General features: G+C 35.4%; 1 pseudogene; it reads right to left on the reverse strand.

The window, feature by feature from the left end:
• Positions 1–5,287: 5,287 nt before the first annotated feature.
• LOC144322301 (tubulin alpha-1A chain-like) lies at positions 5,288–6,690 on the reverse strand (annotated as a pseudogene).
• Between the last annotated feature and the right edge of the window lie 13,673 nt (positions 6,691–20,363).

Consider the following 20,363-nt stretch of genomic DNA (forward strand, 5'->3'; position numbering starts at 1 on the left):
AGGAATTTATTTATTTATTTTTTTCAGTTTTAAGGAATTTAGACGAGATTATTAGTGTGAAAGGTAAACATTCTCTGAAATCAGAGTGTTCTAGGTCGACATCCCACTTCTTCCAGTTAACTTTGATGCAATCTGAGAAAGTCACACATCTTTTCTGAGTATTAGTTACTTCAGATGTTTGATGATAATAACCTATTCAGGTTATGGGGAATGTATATTAAAGTGTATAAAGTAGACCTATAATACAGATTCTGGAGTATTACATATACTCAACAGCTGATACTAATATTAATCACAATAATAGAAACACTGAGGTTTCTTTTGTGATACCAAGTTCTGTAGAAGAGTAAAGAATACCATTTTTGACACTATTCATGGCAACTATTTGAAGAACATATTTAAAAGAAAGTATATTTACCTGCCTTACTACCCTTTTCAGTGAAATTTAAAATAACAGGAGGGAAAAGGCAGCAAGAAGAAAATGTTAACTATCCATACCGTTGCCATTGCTTTTTGATAGCTAGTGTGTAGTGGGCTCTTGAGCCTGCAAGGTAAATTCCAGGTTTTGTCTAGCCATACACCAGAGTTACTAATAGTCCCGTTTATATTCACTGTGAAGTTGGCTGAAAAATTTTCAAGGGCACATCATTTAAAAGTGAGTTCACAGTGTCACCTACTTTTAATCCAAAGAAAAAGTTGACGTGTGTTTACTTTTTTTCAACGAAGTAAAGTTAATAGGAAAGAAGAGTCAGGATGTCATGTTTACACATAAGTTTACATGTTGAATTATCTGTGCAGAAGGTGGGATTTAAATTGTGACAATAGTACTTTGTCTTTAATTTCTGTGAAGTTGAAAAATAATCCAAAGGACAAAAGTTAAAAAAAAAAAACACAACTCTGGTAAAAGATCCTTGAGATTTTCCATTTTGTTGGTGTGTCATCACAAGGATGGTGGTTAGAGGACCTGGATGCACAGGACTAAATGTTTCCAAGGTTCTGTTGGCAGCCAATGGTCTGGTGGTAGGTGAACTTTAAAACCAGAAACCCAGCCACAGTGTTTATTATATTTTAATGCCTCAGGACATTTTGGTCGGGCTCCATACTCAAATTTCTAGCTGCCTCTTTTATAAGTAATGCAGAGGTTTTTATTCCCAGTAACAATAATATAATATTATAAATGAGGATAATGGTTAATATTTATTAAGTTCTTGATATATTCCAGGCCTGGATGAAATGTTTGCATGAATTATCTTATGTAATCTTTAAGCTGATGCTATTATTTAGGTACTGTTATTGTCTAGGCTATATGTAAGGAATCTGAGACTTTTGCATATATAAATAAGTTGATCAAGGTGGAATACAAATTTGCAGCAATGGAAGTTGAGAATTCAGTGCATTTTCTGCACATTTACAAATGCTTAACCCTTGCCTTATGAATTATTTAATGTTGAGAGCAGACACATTGGAACTTGCCTTCCTGGTGTTAAGTCTATCTTTCATGTCACCTTGGTGAAGTTTCTTTCTTTCTTTCTTTTCTTTTCTTTTTTTTTTTAACTTCTCTGTGCTTCATTTTTTAAAATCTAAATGAGGATAATTTTAATCATTCCTATTGCATAGATTAATTGTAACTATTAGATGAATTACATATAAAAGATTGACAACAGTGCTTGCCCTATAGTAAATTCCTAAAAAGAAAAAAAAAGTTTGTACTTATACTAGGCATTTATCATGAAATTAAAAAGAAATGTTTTAAGAAAGGAATATAATGAGCTAATGACTGGGTAAATGATATTAGGCATTGAAAATGGAACCCTCTTCACAAATTAAATCCATAGACAAAGTTTAAAATGAGCTTGGCCTTAAGGGAACTTGCCTCAACCATCTGGTTAAAACTCAGAGTCCATTGCCTCCAGAAAGATACACGCTGGCCCATCTGAATTGACATCTGTGTGCACACTGAAGTCCCGGAGGGTAATTAAGAGAGAAAACACCAATAACAATACTGACATAAGCCTGGAGAACTAAGCTATAAAATTCTCTATATAAACAAGTGGCCTATATAACTACAGAACTATAAATTTTGGTCTTGCCCCAGGGGCACCTGAAATACCCAGATGCTCAAATAAAAATAAACTTACTTTTGAAGTACATGGAAAACAGGAGTTTTAAAATCACGCCTCTCTTCTATCACTTTGACTCATCATTAGGCAGATGAATTCATGCTACATTGTTTCATGACAGTTTTGAATGATATGTCATGACCAAAGCATGGAATGTATTTCTCTGGTTCACCACAGATTTTTAAATTTTTTATTGAAGTATAACACACATAAAATGCATGAAACATTCATGTACAGCTCAGTGAATTTTCACAGGTAAATGTACCTATGTAACTAGAATCCAATGAAGAAAAAGCATCCTTAATGGCTTAGTCACTAATCTCCCCTATGTATAACTACTATCTTGCTGCTTATCACTAGACATTGATTTTGTTTAGTTTTGAAGTGGAATCATACAATATGTATTTTTTTGTCTTTCACTTAACATTATGAGATCCATTCACAATAGTTCTATTCTCCTTGATGTTTAAAATATCATTATATGAGTACACCACAATTTATCCATCCAATTGTTGGGTAGGCCTTGGAATTGTTTCGAGCTTGGGATATTATGAATAATGTGAAAAATGTGTACATGTATTTGGTGAGCATTTTGACTCCTTTCTACAGGTTATATGCCTGGGAATGGAATTGCCAGATCTATGTACATGAATATGTTCAGCTTCAGTATGGTTGCCAAATGAATTTTCAGAGTCTTTGTACCAGTTTTCAATTTGTTGAGTAGAGTATCAGAAGCAGGTTACTATTTTTTCTCATAAATTAAAAGATTGAGGGGGAATACAGAGAGTAAGTATACAATTCAAAAAATGTGGTAAATGTGTACACTTGTATAACCACAACTTTAATCAAGATATAATACTTTTTGGGGCACCTGGATATTTCAGTTAAGTGGCCAGCTCTTGATTTCAGCTCAGGTTATGATCTCAGGATTCCAGGATCAATCAATCAATCCCTGTTCCCCATGCTCAGTAGGGAGTCTGTTTGAGGATTCTTTCCCTCTCCCTAGACACCTCCCCCCAAATAATACATGCTCTCTCTCTCTCTTTCAAATAAGTAAAAAAATCTTCAAATAATAGATATAATACTTTTCCATCACCTGAGAAAGTTTCCCTATACCTCCTTCCAATCATTCTCCCCCTTGTAGACTACCACTGTTGTGATTTCTGTCACCATTGGTTAGTTTTGAGCATTCCTGAATATTCCTTAAATGGAATGATATTCTTGTGTCTGGTTTCTTTTGCTCAATATGATTTCGATAGTCATCTCTGTGTTGTTTGTATCAGAGCATTATTTTTTTTAGTGTAATATTCTGTTGAATATGTTCTAATTTGCTTTTCCATTTCCACTGTTGATGGACATTTGAATTCTTTCAAGTTTGGGGTTATTAGAAATAAAATTGCTATGAAAACTCTCATACAAGTCTTTCTGAGGACATCTGCTTTGGTTACTTTTGAGTAAATATTTAGATAAGAATTTCTTGGTCATAAGGTAGGTATGTTTAACTTTATAAGAAAGTACCAAACAATTTTCCAAAGTAGTTAAACCATTTTCAAACCTCACTACCAATAGCAAAAAGTTCTAGTTGCTACACATTTTTGCCAAATTTTGATCTTGTTTGTCTTTTTGATTATAACCATTTTCATGCATATAAAACAGTAAGTATCATATTGTGATTTAACTGACTTTCTGTCCAATGAAAATGATGTTGAATGCCTTTTTAATAAGCTTAAAGTAAAATCATTTGGAAAAGTGTCTGTTTAAGCCTTAGTCCAAGTTTTTACACAGTGGATTGTATTTTTTTATTTATAGGAATTTCTTTATCCTAGATTCAAATATTTTGTCAGATATTATTTGTAACAAATATCTTCTTCCAATCTGGCTTGACTTTATATTTTAATTATATCTCTTGGTAACCAGAAATCTCTAACTTTGAGAGAGTCTGATTTAACAGTTTTCTTTTTCATATTTATTGGGTTTTAAAAAATAGCTTCTCAATATATCTGCCTATCAGAGTTGCAACAATCATCTTCCAGATTTTCTTCTAGGAGATTTACAGTTTTACCTTTTATATTTATCTCTATGATCCATCTTGAATTAAGTCTTAGGTGTAGTGTGAGGTAGGAGTCAGGGTTCATTTTTCTTTGTATTTACCAGGTTATTCCTCTACCATTAAAAAGGATCTTTTTTTCCCCATTGAGTAGCCTCAGAGCATTTGTTGGAAATTTAATATTTTTGTGTTTTCCCCTGAACTCTCTATTTCATTGATCTATGTGTATTTTTTTTATGTAACACATCTTGATTACTGTAACTTTATAGTAAACCTTAGAATCAGGAAGTAATCTTCCAACACTATTTTTTTTATTGGAGTTCAATATGCCAACATATAGCATAACACCCAGTGCTCATCCCATCAAGTGCTCCCCTCAGTACCTGTCACCCTGTCACCCCCACCCCCCGCCCACCTCCCTTTCCACCACCCCTTGTTCGTTTTCTAGAGTTAGGAGTCTCTTATGTTCTGTCTCCCTCTCTGATATTTCCAACACTATTTTTGAACAAGTTTATTTGGACTAGTACAGATTGTTCTCCATAATGCAATTTAGAACCAACTTGACCATTTGGCAAAATGGCCTATTAATTTGGATTGTGATTATAAGATATCTATAGATAATTTGTAGAATATTGACATATTTATAATATGGAATCTTTTGATCTAAATCATGATCATTTATTTAGGTCTTTAATTGAGTCCAGTAATGTACAGTTTACACTATTGAAGACTTTCATTTGTGTATTTTTAAAAAATTCTTTGAGAAAGAGAGAGAATGTGTGCAAATGTGGAGGAGGAGCAGAAGGAGAGGGGAGAAAATCTTCAGGCAAACTCCCTGCTGAGTCTGCATGACCCTGAGACAATGACCTGAGCCAAAGTCAAGAGTTGGACGCTCAACTGACTGAGCCACTCAGCGCCTATATATATATATATATTTTTTTTTTTTTTCCATTTAAGACAGGGAATACTTTATTCAAACCCATCAGAGAAATGGACAGCTTGGGTCTGTAACAAAGTGTTTTTTTTAAAGCATAGGTCAGTAATTGTATATGAGAGTATATACACTGCTACATACAAATTAACTGATCAGAGCACAACTTTTTAATGTTCAAAACAGAATAAGCTTCCCTGTAAATGCGGCGCCTTTCTTACATTTTTAATTTTAGTATTCCTCTCCTTCTTCTTCACCCTCTCCTTCAACAGAATCCACACCAACCTCCTCATAATCCTTCTCCAGGGCAGCCATGTCCTCACAGGCCTCAGAAAACTCTCCTTCCTCCATGCCCTCAACCACATACCAGTGAGCAAAGGCATGATTGACATACATCAGGTCAAACTTGTGGTCCAGGCGAGCCCAGGCCTCAGCAATGGCTGTGGTGTTGCTCAGCATGCACACAACTCGCTGTACTTTGGCCAGGTCTCCACCGGGTACCACAGTGGGAGGCTGGTAGTTAATACCCACTTTGAAGCCAGTGGGGCACCAGTCCACAAACTGGATGGTACGCTTGGTCTTGATGGTGGCAATGGCAGTATTGACATCTTTGGGAACCACGTCGCCATGGTACAACAGGCAGCAAGCCATGTATTTACCATGTCGAGGGTCACATTTCACCATCTGGTTGGCTGGCTCAAAGCATGCATTGGTGATCTCTGCTACAGAAAACTGTTCATGGTAGGCTTTCTCAGCAGAGATGACAGGGGCATATGTGGCCAGAGGGACGTGGATGCAGGGAAAGGGCACCAGGTTGGTCTGGAACTCAGTCAGATCCACATTCAGGGCTCCATCAAATCTGAGGGAATCAGTGATGGAGGACACAATTTGACCTATCAACCAGTTTAGATTAGTGTAGGTTGGGCACTCAATATCGAGGTTTCTACGACAGATGTCATAGATGGCCTCATTGTCTACCATGAAGGCACAATCAGAGTGCTCCAGGGTGGTGTGGGTGGTGAGGATGGAGTTGTAGGGCTCTACTACAGCTGTGGACACCTGGGGGGGCAGGGTAGATGGAGAACTCTAGCTTGGACTTCTTGCCATAATCGACAGAGAGACATTCCATCAGCAGGGAAGTGAACCCAGAACTGGTTTCCCCTCCAAAGGTGTGGAAAACCAAGAAGCCCTGAAGACCTGTGCACTGGTCAGCCAGTTTCCGAATTCAGTCCAAGACAAGGTCAATGATCTCCTTGCCAATGGTGTAGTGCCCTTGGGCATAGTTATTGGCAGCATCTTTCTTGCCTGTGATGAGCTGCTCAGGGTGGAAAAGCTGGTGGTAGGTACCAGTGTGAACTTCATCAATGACTGTGGGCTCCAGGTCTACAAACACTGCCCTGGGCACATGCTTGCCAGTGCCCATCTCACTGAAGAAGGTGTTGATAGGAGTCATCTCCTCCCCCAGTGGTCTTGTCACTTGGCATCTGGCCATTGGGCTGAATGCCGTGTTCCAGGCAATAGAGCTCCCAGCAGGCATTGCCGATCTGGACATCTGCCTGGCCAACGTGGATCGATATACACTCATGCATGGTTGCTGCTTGGCGCCTGCCAGGTGGATGGCGGAGAAGAGGAGAGGTTGTTGCTTCTTACAGCACGACTCTTAGGTGGTGCATGTAAGAGAACCTCGCCCCTATATATTTTTGAAATTAATTTTAAGTATTAATGTTTAAAGCTGTTATAAATGAGATAATGAAGGTCATTATTTTTCTGGGGCACCAGACTCTTGGTTTCAGCTCAGGTCATGATCTCATGGGTTGTGGAACTGATCCCTGCATTGGGCTCATGCTCAACAGGAAGTCTGCTTGAAGATTCTCTCCCTCTGCCTCTCCCCTTGCTTGCACTCTCTCTCTCTAAAATAAATAAAATAAATCTTTAAAAAAAGTTTTCATTTTTCAGTTGTTTGCTATTGCTATGTAGAAGTACAATTGGTTTTTGTGTGTTGACCTAGGATTCCATGATCTTCATGAATTCATTTATTCTAGTAATTGTTTTATATATTCTTGAAGATTTTCTATGTAAACTACTATATCATTTATGCACAATTGTAGTTTTATTTTTTCCTTTACAAGCTTTATGCCTTTTATTTTCCCTATTGCACTGAATAGGAATTCCAATATAATAAATACAAGTGGTAAGAGTGTATTTTTTGCTTTCTTTCCTATCATAGGTGGAAAATATCTGATCTTTATTTTTCATAGAAATCCTTTTCCAGATTATCGAAATTTTCTTCCATTCCTAGTCTACTGAAAATTTTATTATGAGTAGGAGTTGAATTTTGTCAACTGATTTTTAATGCACCAAACATTTCAAGAGGGTTTTCTACTTTATTCTGTTGGTGAATTATAGAGTGAAGGTTTTTTATTTTCTTTAATGTTAAACCAACCTTGCATTCTGGGAGTAAATGTCACTTGATAACATTTTATACTATTATACTTTGTTGAATTCAGTTTACTATTTATTGAGAGTATGAGTTAATCTTTGTGCATAGGGGTATTGGTCTATAATTTTCTTTCTCTTAATGTATTGTGTTCATGTCATGTTTTTCCTGTGTTTTTTTTTTTTTTTTTAATTAGTTTGGGAGTATTTTCTCCTGTTTAACTTTCGTATTTGTGTAGAATTTGTTTTTCATTATAGAGTGTTTGATTTCCTGTGTGAAAGCATTTGTGTCTGTCAGGTATGTTCTTTGCTAAAGATGTTTGATGATGAATTTAATTCATTGATGGCCATAAAGCTAAATAGATTTTCAATTTATTTTATGAATTTAGTAAGATATGATTTAAGAGATTTGTTGACTTTGTTTTTGAATTATTGCAGAAATTTGTTGATAATATTGCCTTATTTTAAAATATCTGTAGGTTTGTAATGATAGCTCCTCTAACATTTTTGGTCATTTGTATTTCTTTTCTTTTTTTTTTTTTTTTTTATATTTCTTTTCTTGATCTATATTTCTATTAGTTAATTAACTTTTTAGTTTCTGAAGACTCAATGTTTGGCTTTGTTAATTTTCTCTTTTGTTTGTCAGTTTTATGCTCTTTATGATTCTCTTCTTTCCACTTACTTTGGATTAATCATGTTATCATTTGTCATTTTTATTTGTACCTTGGATTTTCCTTCTCTAATGTAAGAAATGCAGAATAAGACACAAGGGGGAAAGGGAAAAGTTTTTCTGCTTGTCTTATCAGTCTAGTAGGAACTTTAGAAAAGGCCTTAGTGGTACATGTGCTAATTTAAGTTAAATCCACTCAACACAATATCTGATATAAAACCCATTTATCATTACAGAGCAGCATCTCTCCTTGTAGGAGAAGGTAGTGAAGTGTCTTAAGAGGACCATATACTGCTGCTTCTAAGTAAAATAAGGATTTGACCATACGCAATGAGAGAATGAATAAAAATAATAGCAATACTACCACAAATAATATTTAAAAACCAAATGAATATATATTGAATGCTAACTATTTTCTAGGAGTTTTATATTATATTTAGTATTAGACCTGGCTGCTTTCTTTCAATATTTGTGAGATTTATCTCTGTTTTGCAGAGTCATTTTAATTACTGGATCATATCTCATTATATTACTATATCAAGATTTATTTACCTATTCAGCTATTGATAGCCATTTGGTTAATATCTGGCTTGGGACTATGGCAAATAATGCTGCAATGAATATATTCTTATATTTTGTTGTACATTTATATACATTTCTGTTGGGTAAATATGTAGGAATATAATTGCTAGGTCCAAAGATTTTTGTACTTATGTTCACATTTAGTAAATATTATTAAATAGTTTTCCAAAATGATTAATCAAGGAGAAATTTCTTTTAAAAAGAAATTTAAATATTTTTATAAAAGGGAAAACTAATATCACTGACCATAATTAGAAAACTAATCACAAGATAAAAACATAATTTAAGTAAAAATTTTGTTTATATTTGTGTCACCTGGTATAAATTTTAGTGCCATAACATGTGTTGGTACCATACTTTGAGTAATGCAGTTCTGTACTGTTTACCCATAATTAATCACATATTGTTTAGTCTTATTGTCTTTGCAACTATTATATTTTTCAAATGAAATATAATTGTCTTATTTTCTTACGGCAGAGACATTATAGTTTTATCATTTGTATCATTAAAAATAATTTGGTCAAAGTCTTAACTATTTCAGAAAATACTTATTGTAAGTAGTTTTTAAATCAGCTATTAGCCACAAAAATTTTTCTTAGCCTTAAACCAGTGATGGTATTGTATTTTAAGCACATGCATGCTTGTGTTATATTACATTTGGTACTTATTAGAGGTTGTTGGCATGCTGGAGTGAATAAAGCTTTGGAGTTGGATTTAAATACCCTTTTTTCCTCCCCTCACCCCTTTTTTTTAGTCAAGTAATTTAATCATTGAATCTGTTTTTAATTTTTATTTATTTTAAAGATTTTATTTATTCTTGAGAGAGAGAGAGCGAGAGAGCGAGAGAGAGAGAAAGAGAGAGAGAGAGAGAGACATAGGCAGAGGGGGAAGCAGGCTCCATGCTGGGAACCTGATGTGGGACTTGATCCTGGAACCCCGGGATCACACCCTGAGCTGAAGGCAGATGCTCAACTGCTGAGCCACCCAGGTGCCCCTGTCTTTTTTTTTTTTAAACAAGAAATAGAATGCATTGTAGCATAAAGTTGAATGAAGATTAAATAAGATAATGAGAGTTAAGCTGGATGTTGTTGGTGTTCAATAAATTTCCATCTATGAACTGTTTTTCCATGACCTTGATTGAAAACTAAATGACTTAATACATATTAAAAAATAAATTTGCTTCTATAAATTATTTAAGTATAAGTAACTATATATTTGAATATGCATAGCTCTTTATTTAAAAGTGTCTTAATTTTCAGTCTATACCATGTCTGAGAGTGTCTTACTTATTCATCCTTTGCAATAATTAAACAGAACAGGAATCTGGCTTAATGAGCCATACAGTACCTTGATAATGGCCAGCCTTATATAATGGTGTATAACGTGGACTTTGAAATCAAAGAATGAGGAGTTAAATATTGGCTCTACACTTTCTTGCTATTATGACAATTATGTAATCTCTTTGGATTTAAATTTCCTAATCTACAAAATAGAGATTATAATACCAACCTCAGTGTCTCATACATAACACAGTCACTCTTAAATGATAAGAGTTTGTACTGAAACTCTACTTTCTTAGTGGATTGGGAATTAAGTCTGTTTATCTTCTGCTTTCTTAGCAAATTCATATCTTTGTTTCATGTATTTATCTATAAATAGTAAGAAAAGGACACTGTTCATATACTTGAGTATACATGGTCTTTGTAGGCTGTCACACATAGGATGTGGTGAATCTTGTGTTCAGTGAACTTGCCCTTGATCTGAGTATTTCATTTCAGGAATAGATAGTACATTGTTGGGAACAGCATAAGGTAACTATATGATTTTTTTTAATCTTTTAAAATGTCAATTTGAACTTGTAAATTTCATAAATGCAAAAATAAAAAAGAAACAATAGCAGTCATTTTGTATGTAAATCCAAGAAACTTTTAATTTCATTTGTTTCCGAGATCTAGGATTCTGAGAAGATTAGGGAAGTGGTTTTTTTTAAGTTTGAGTTAAGTAAGCGTTCTAGATGTACAAAAGCTGGGATGAAATTCGTTAATAAATAGAAATTTATTGGTATGTCTGACTTAGTTGATTACATAGCATTGAACATAGGACTTCAGAAGCAGGGGGAAAAGTATGGGGAAGAAAAACAGATAAAGCAAATTATTTGGATCTGGAAGTCATTTGATTGTTGACAGACACTTCCATTGCTATCCTCTTGTGTCTCAGCATTAGTTGCAGTCCTGTTTTAAGTCAGGAACTGTCAAATTCTAGCTTCACTCTTGAAAACTGTTGTTTAATTTGGGTGGCAAATACCCAAGATAACTTTTTCATTTGCAAAGAGCAGCAAACTACCTGAATAACTTGTGGATTGTGTGAAACACTAGCTAAGCACCGCTTGAATTTATCTGCCAGCATAAAATGCTTCTCTGTGGATGATGGTAGGGAATTCCTAATTTTAGAAGCAGTGGATAAAACAGCAATTGTGTATATTACCAGCGCACATAATCGTCATAATGAACTGACTAGGAATGAGTCTTCCTGTTATCTCTAGTGTTTACAAGTGATTTTATTGATCATTTAATGAATAATTCCAAATATCCACAAAGTATCCAATAAAACCAAACATACAGATTTGATTTCAGTATTTGGGAGAACCTTGTTTATGTGAGAACTTCCACAATTAGAAGAGGTGGTATTGGAGAAATGCTTTTAGTTTTTCTTTTCAGTTTTACTCAGAGAACAGTGCTTTATCTGATTGGAGAGGTGAGGGACTAATGGCCATTGTTCCACATTTTGTTTTTGAATATGAGGCATCTAGGTGGGTATCTGTGCTGCAGACCAAATCTTATTGTAGAGTAAGCTCCAAGGGACTAGAGAAGGAGCAGGGAGCCAATAGGTTTAGATTCACAGCAATAAAACTATTCCATAGATTGCCATTATCCCAACTCCTGTATCTTTTCCTAAATTGGGTCTGAACTCGGAAGGAGAGAGGTAAGTGATTTATTGGTTCTCTTATCTCTCAACCTAAATGTTATAAAGATATGATTCCAATGGACATATTAAAAGATTATCAGAGAACTCTATGCTGGCTGTGAAAGCTGAGCTGTTACTCGGAATGGGAGTCTGTCATTTGCACACTGCCGGAATTAGGGGTGCAGTGATCAGCATTGCTGGCTGTACTTGATGCAGGATCAGTGGGAAGAGCTCAATAAATCTCTTCTCATAGGAGAGTGGGAGCTATTGATCGCCAGTGGCTCCATTAGCTCTGTATGACTTCACTGAAATTAAAATCTTCAGGGCTCGATCTTCCCTCAGATAGCTATATGTACACAGGGTCTAATCTAACCTTGTATGGGGAGGTGGGATTTTTTTTTTTTTTTCTATTCCTTCTGTCACCTACCACCTAGGTATTTGAGATGAACAGGCTCCATCCTTCAGAATTTTAATAGGCCTCTGTTTAAAGTAGTGCTTCTGACCTTTATGAAATTAAAGAGTAGGGAAAGCATTGCCAGTAAGACTTAACAGATCACTCTGTCTGCTGGCCAGTCTCCATTTGTGTATGTCTGCTCTTTCCCAGAGGAAAAAGAGCCTTTCATAAAACCACCTCTAGGGCTCATCAGGATGCAACTGAAATGTTGAAATCAGATAAATCAGCGGTTATTAAATATGATAGACTGAGACACAAAGATACAGGATTACTTGTGTTTCATGCTGGAGGTTTTATCACCCTGATGTATATATTGTGGCCTTGTTATATTAATGGCAGGTCCTAAAATGTTTATTTTGCTCTTCTCTTGATTCTTGACTCCATCAATAGGTACAAACTAAAATTGTTTCCTTGATATTATCAGAGGAATAGTACTGTGCAATTGCTATTGAAAATTCAAGAGCCTCTCACTTGATAAAAAAAAAAAAAAGCAATGCCTTTTTTCTAATACAGCATTATGTTCCTGTTACCTGAAACTCAGAGATAGATATTGAAATAGCCATTTCTCATGGGAAATAATACGTACTATCTAATGGGACCACTTAAAAGCATGTATATGGAGTCTGAGATTTGGAGTAAGGCTTTCTGCCAAAAGTATATCAGCATCACTGTAGTTGTTTGATGGAAAAATCACAAAGCCATATATTTGTGGAAACCATTTAGAAAAATAATGTAATATATTACAGCAACTGTTGGTCGAATTTTAAAAATATAAGCCACAAATGCATATTGTGAAATATATTGACCTATATACTGTCTAGACATCCTAAAGAACCATTTCCTTTTACAGAGATTATTAGGGAGATTGGAGGCTATCTGTTAGATTAAAATTTATGCCAACCCAGCGATAAACTAAAGGTAACACAATTGTCTGTATATTGCCTTAATCAAGTTAGATAGACTAGATGACCTCTGAATTTCCTTTAACTTCACAATTCCTCAGAATCACTTTTCCAAACAAAGTAAACAGCTAGAAGTTTTTATTCCTCAAAGCATACCAGGTCAATTTAAAATCATCTATGGTGGCCTTAGTTATTGAGTTTGAAACTTAGTGATGTTATTGAAGGACTACTGAAAGGGAATGTTAAACTAGGTCCTCAGAATCACTTGAATAAAGATAGAAAATTTTTACTTTTGTATCTGTAGTCTTTTTTTTTAAGGATTTACTGTAATTAGAAGTATAATTTTTACATTTTCTAATTGTATAGTCTTATACAGAGAGTTAAGAGTTAAGTAAGAACAGTGATACTCTACTCTTGCTTTCAATACTCTTCTCCTTATCCTCCTCCCCCCCAACAAGGACACGCACAAATGCAAATATATTCATGGAAGTTCTCATACACAAGGGTATTTGAGTTCGAAAGCAATTTCTTATGGTAGGCATTATTTAGTTATGACTTAGTGGGGTATAGTCTGAAAGGAGAATACTTTGCCTTGAAGGGAGGGCAGGAGTAATGGGTTTTGCAGGGAATGAAGGAAAACTTTGCCTTTAGAATCAGGTCTGATCTAAACCTGCAGGTGACTCTGTGGCAGATTTGAAAGCTTTACTGCTCTACTCCTCAGGCTGAGATAAAACGAGAGATCTTGAAAAAGCAGAAAGGATAAGCTGAGATTTAATGATTTAATTCTCCCGTTGAGACAAGGCATTAAAAAAAGTGAACTTGAGCCCCTCCTCACATGTTCAAGAAGTAAGTCCTCTGTTTACAATTTAGTAGATGGGGTGCCTGTTGTTTTATAGTCCAGCCCTCAGCTCGCTTTCTTGTTCAGCACTGAATGGTTGTTTCATGATGGGTAAGTCACTTAACCTTTGTGTGCTGTATTCTTTTCATCTGCAAATAGAGATGATAATGCTCACTGGGGATGTGTTGCTAAGATTAGGCAATATATGATTGTGAAGAGCAATATATATGCTAAATAACAATGATAATGCTGTCTATCAGAGCGAATATTTGGATAAGAGAGCCTAGGCAGTTTTGTGAATAGCATCTCCTGCAGAGAGAGGCTTTAGCAAATGATTACCTGGTCTGTGGGACTCATGTTTTGTAATAAACTAAGACTATCTCTCACAAACTCTCCCCTCCACCCACCACATACCTCTGTGAAAAATTTCAGAAATTAAATACCAAATTCTTCTATGGGGGGGTGGGGTGGGGAGGGATAATAGAATGTCATGTCAACATCCTTTCTGCAAGGTCTTCTGAAAGTTATAATTTTCTTTCAGGAATTCTAAATTTAGACGTTGGGAACCATTGTAATGTGCAGTGGAAAAGCCCAAGCCTGTACAGCCAGCTTGTGTGTGAAGGTTATCAGTTTATTGAACCTGTAATCTCAAAATCTCTTTTCTATTTCTGGAGAATGCACTTCCTTAGTACCTTTTTTTTTTCCCCTTCTCCGTTTGTCACCTAAACCCACCTTACTTGCTCAGATCCTTAACAGGGTTAAAAATGTTACAGCTAGAAGGAAGAACCTCTCATCACCAACTCCGTGACAGAGACCAGCATTTTGTTAAGGGCCAAAAGACTGCTACCACCTCTCACTTGCGTGAGATGTTCCTAATGGCATGCTGCTATGTTCTGAAGTGAGTGTAATGACATAAGGTCACAGCGAGAAAAATACACCTTCCCCCCAAGTGCAGTGATCTCACTGGATAATAAGAAAAAGGATCTTCAGTTGGGTTTTTAAGAAAACCACACTTTATAGAGAGATGGGGGTGAGAGCAGAGGCATGACCGCTTCATTTCAAACTTGACTTTTTTTACTTCTTCCTTGAAGCTGCCACTATGATAAAGATATCTCATACCTACTTAGTAATTTATCCATTTCAAAATTAACTCCCATGAATTTTCTGTCTTTGAGCATTACCAAAGAGCACTGTAAAGCAATTAGGGAAATTTTATTCTCATTTCACAGGTAAGTAAACTGGGTCCCCAGAAAGAGACAATTGCATATTCACAGCCTTCCAGTTCTTTTGCAGCCGACAAACAAGAAACAACCAACGAACCAAACTTTTTCATTATGTAATACAACTATTTCAAAAAATTTGTGTCTATCATCCTAAAGAAAAGTGGTGTCTCTGAGAGCCTTTTTTTTTTTTTAAGATTTACTTGTTTACTTGAGAGAGAGAGAGAGAGAGAGAGAGCAAGAGCTCGCATGAGTATGGGTAAGGTCAGGGAGAGAGGGAGAAAGAGACTCTCCAGCAACTCCCTGCTGAGTGTAGAGCCCAAAGCAAGGTTGGATCCCCTAACTCTGAGATCATGATCTGAGATGAAATCAAGAGGGAAGTTCAAGACTGAGCCACCCATGTGCCCCTCTGAGAACCTTTTAAACTTCAATCTTTAATGGAATAAATTCTAGAATAAAATTTGGTATTTATTCAGAACAGATTAGACGCATAATATTTTAAGGGTATCAGAAAAATTCCTTCTATTCCTTAAATAATGCTACCATAAGTTCACAGAGGAATTTTCTTTCATTCTATATTAGAGAAAAGGCTCAAACACAAAGACTTCTGATGGAGGTGACAACAGTGGCTGAGATTTCTAAAGCCTGGTTTGAAGTTTTTTTCCTGTAAGCATGTTAAAGAGGGAGAAGGGTTATATTGACAGAGGTTGTGCTTTTTAAAGAGAGGCTGAGAGTGAAGAATAGTGACTCAGGTGATGTAGAAAATGTACTTCTCTTACATTACAGTTTAGCTCAGGGGTAGCCTATGGGCACCTTGTCTGTATTGATTGGAGCCCATGCTGTGTCAATGGAATGCCCTTCCTTGGATATACCAATCACTGCATATGCTGGAACATTTGGCAACCCTTGGGGGCCTCTACACTGTTACACAGCCAGTGACAGCACAGGCAGCACAGATGGGCAAAACTTGAAATCAAAGAAAGCAAATATTTTCCTCTTATCTGGAATATTCAGCATTGGTTTACTTAGGCAAGGTTTTCAGATGACCATTAAAAATGGCTGATGTGTTATATCCCCAACTGGTCTGTACATTCCTTAAGGCTAAACTTAGGGGGTATTGGTATTCAGAACTGTCTATAGTGTATCAGGCTGCTTCTGCTTGTATACTAAGTCTTAATTGTGGTATGCAGTCTGTGACAGCCATCTGCTGAAGCAGTCACATTTCTCTCTCTTTCAGACTCAGTGAAATTAAAATATTGATAAGAATAATTTCACAAGGTGAGGAAGTTAATAGAGTAATTGGAATTGGTATGCTCTTTGAATTTAAGCTGAACATCGAGTTTTGTCTGTGTGTGTGCAATGTTCTATGCTGTTGAGCATCAGTCATTTTGAAATTAATACTTTATCTCTTATAAGAGCCTCTCATCATCCTGAGAGAGATAGGCAGGTAGCAAAGTTTTTACATTTTTGTATGTGCTTTTGAGGTTTTGGTCAACGAAAATATATATAAATTCAGAAGGATATTATTCACTTGTCCAATAAATATTTATTGAAATCCAACCAAGATTTCCAACAAAGGAACACTTCAGAAACTTTAGTTTTGAGTACACACTAAAATCACATCATTATGACCTTGCTGCAGGGATAAAGGCCTCTACTGGGCCAATTCAAAGATTTGTTCTTGGTAAACACTTTGTAAGAAAAGAAAATGAGTACACAGTAAAAATTAAGCTAAATACAAAAATAAGAGTATGTTTGGTCAAAGATGATTAGACTTTTGGCTGATAGTTAAGTGGGCCAGGTGGATAATTAGTTTCCCAGAACCAGTCTTATAATTCCATTAAGTTCATCATAAAATTGTTTAAGGAATGCTAACATCTTCCTTAAGAGAGGCTCAGCACAATGTTTTTTTTCTTATACGTGTGATAGATACCATGAATTTGCTGGGGCTACACAAATTAGTGAATGAAGGTCGGAATCCTCTGAAGAACAGAATATGGTCTGAATTAACAGAAAAACAACTATGTGAGAGCAGTACAGAAGAGATTCCAAAGGGGAAAGTGGGAAATTTATAGTGGGTTCTGGGCAGTGGATCAATTATATGAAAGAACTCTTCTTGGAATTCAGTTGTGACAGAAAATTTTTTCTAAATTTTTTTCAGGAGGAAAGGAAGACAATTTGGGAAAGTGGACATACAACCTTAACTTGTAGAAGGGGCAGAAGAGTTAAGCTTCCTGCATTGTGAAACTTTTGGAACTCTGGGTTCTGTTAGCATTTGCAGACTAAACATGGGGTGAAGACTGGGAAATGAGATGGTATTGTTGCAAGACATGAGGTGAGCAGAATTGTCAGAGATTGGTCATTGCCATACTCAAGAATTTACATGTTACTGTGTAAGGAATTCAAGGTAATGGGAGATTGTAAGTTGACAACTCATGATAAAATTTTATTTTTTAAAATTTTATTAACTTTAAAAAAAGTATAATTAATATACAGTGTTATATTAGTTTCTGGTGTATAATATAATGATTCAACAATTCTATATCCAGTGCTCATTATGATAACTATACTCTTAATCCCCTTTGCCTATTTCACTCATCTCCCTCTTACCCTGCCCCTGTCTCTGCTCTGGCAACCACCAGTTTGTCCTCTATGTTTAGGAGTCTGTTTCTTGGTCTCTTTTATTCTTCATTCATTTGTTTCTTAAATTCCATATACGAGTGAAATCATAGGGTATTTGTCTTTCTTTGAGTGACTTATTACACTTAGCATTATATCCTCTAGGTCCATCTATGTTTTGCAAATGGCAAGGGTTCATTCTTTTTATGGCTGAGTAATATTTCATTATATATATCCAACTACATCTTTATTCATCTACGGATGGACACTTGGCTTGCTTTCATGTTTTGACTATTATATTTTTTTAAAGATTTTATTTATTTATTAATGAGAGAGACACACACACAGAGGCAGAGACACAGGCCGATCGATGTGGGACTTGATCCTGGATCCCAGGATCATGCCCTGGGCCAAAAGCGGATGCTCAACCACTGAGCCACCTAGGCATCCCTGGCTATTGTAATTAATGCTGCAGTAAACATAGGGGTGCATATATCAACAAATTTTCTTTGGGTAAATACCCAATAGTATGATTCCTGGATCATATGGTAATTCTATTTTTAATTTGTTGAGAAATCTCCATACTGTTTTCCATAGTGGCTGCACCAGTTTCCATTCCCACCAACAATGCGTGAGGGTTCTTTTCTCTCCACGTTCTTCCCAACACTTGATGTTTCTAATTTTTTTGATTTCAGCCATTCAGAAAGGTATGAGGTGATATTTAATTGTGATTTTGATTTGCATTTCCCTGATCATGAATGATGTTGAGCATCTTTTCATGTGTCTGTTAGCTATCTGTATATCTTCTTTGGAGAAATGTCTGTTCATGTCCCATTTTTAAATTGGATTATTTGTTTTTTATTGTGTGTGAAGTTGTAGAAGTTCTCTATATATTTTAGGTATTTACCCCTTACCAGATATATCATTTGCAGATATTTTCTCCCATTCAGTGGGTTGTCTTTTTGTTTCATTGATGGTTTCCTTCACTTTGCAGAAGCTTTTTATTTTGGTGTAATCCCAATAGTTTAATTTTGCTTTTATGTCCCTTGCCAAAGGAAACCTATCTAGAAAAGTGTGTCTATGGCTGATGTCAGGGAGATTACTGCCAATGTTTTCTTTTAGGAATTCTATGGTATCAGGTTTCACATTTAGGTCTTTATTCATTTTGAGTTTATTTTTGGGTATGGTGCAAGAAGGGTAGTCCAGTTTCTTTCTTTTCTTTTTCTTTTTTTTTTTTTTTGCATGCAGCCATAGAGTTTTACTAATATCATTTCTTGAAGAGACATATTCCTATCATATATCCTTGCCTTCTTTGTCATAAGTTGATTGACTTTATAATCACGGGTTTATTTCTGGGTTCTCTATTCTGTTCTGTTGATCTCTGTGTATATTTTTGTGCCAGTACCATACTCTTTTGATTATTACTGCTTTATAATATATCTTGAAATCTGGGATTATGACACTTTCATTTTGCTCTTCCTTTTCAAGACTTCCTTAGCTATTTGGGGTCTTTTGTGGTTCCATACAAACTTTAGGATTGTTTGTGTTCTATGAAAATGCTGTTGGCATTTTGATCGGGATTGCATTAAATCTGTAGATTGCTTTGGGAATAATGGACATTTTAACAATATTGGTTCTTTCAATCCATGAAGATGAAAGATCTTTACATTTGTTTGTGTTGTCTTAAATTTCTTTTATCAGTGTTTTATAGTTTTCTTGAATACAGGTCTTTTACCTCCTCAGTTAAATTTATTGCTAGGTATTTTATTATTTTGGGTAAAGTTGTAAGTGGAATTGTTTTTTTAATTGTAGTATAATGCTTTACATTCTGTTTTTGTGAATTGCTTGACTGATTTGATAGATATGGTTGATTCTACTGCTTTTGTGCTTTAACCTCCAATATTGGTTTTATAAGTGATTAGTCTACGACTTCCATTATGTTTTAGGTACCTGTGACATTTTTTCCTTTCTTTATTTTCTTACCCCTAATCATGGCCTTTCCTTTTCACTCAAAGAATTCCCATGAACACTTCTTGTAAGGATGGTATAATGGTGATGAATTCCTTTAAATTTTGTTTTTCTTGGAAACTTTCTTTCCTTCTATTCTGAATGGATAAAATATTCTTGATTACAGGCTTTTTCTTTTCAGTACTTTGAATATATTATGCCATTTTCTACTGGCCTGCTGAGTTTGTGCTGAAAAATCAGCTGATAGTCTTATGGGGTTTTCCCTGTTTGTAACTCTTTTTTTTTTCTTGTTGCTTTTAAAATTCCATTTATCACTAATTTATGCCTTTGTAATTATTATGTGTTTTGGTGTGGACCTCCTTGGGGTACTCTTGTTGGGGTCTCTACCATCTGGATGTGGATTTCTGTATGCTTCCCCAGATTAGGGTAGTTTTCAGCTATTATTTCTTTAAATATTTTTTCTGCCCCCTTTTCACTTTCTTTTCCTTCTGGGATCCCTATATTGTGAAGGTTATTACACTTGATGGTGTCACTGAGCTTCCTTAAGCTAGTGTCATTTTATATTCTTTTTTCTGTTCAGTTTGGTTGTTTTCCATAGCTCTGTCTCCCAGG

The sequence above is a fragment of the Canis aureus genome, chromosome 10 (genome assembly GCF_053574225.1).
Source record: "Canis aureus isolate CA01 chromosome 10, VMU_Caureus_v.1.0, whole genome shotgun sequence".
NCBI lineage: Eukaryota > Metazoa > Chordata > Mammalia > Carnivora > Canidae > Canis > Canis aureus.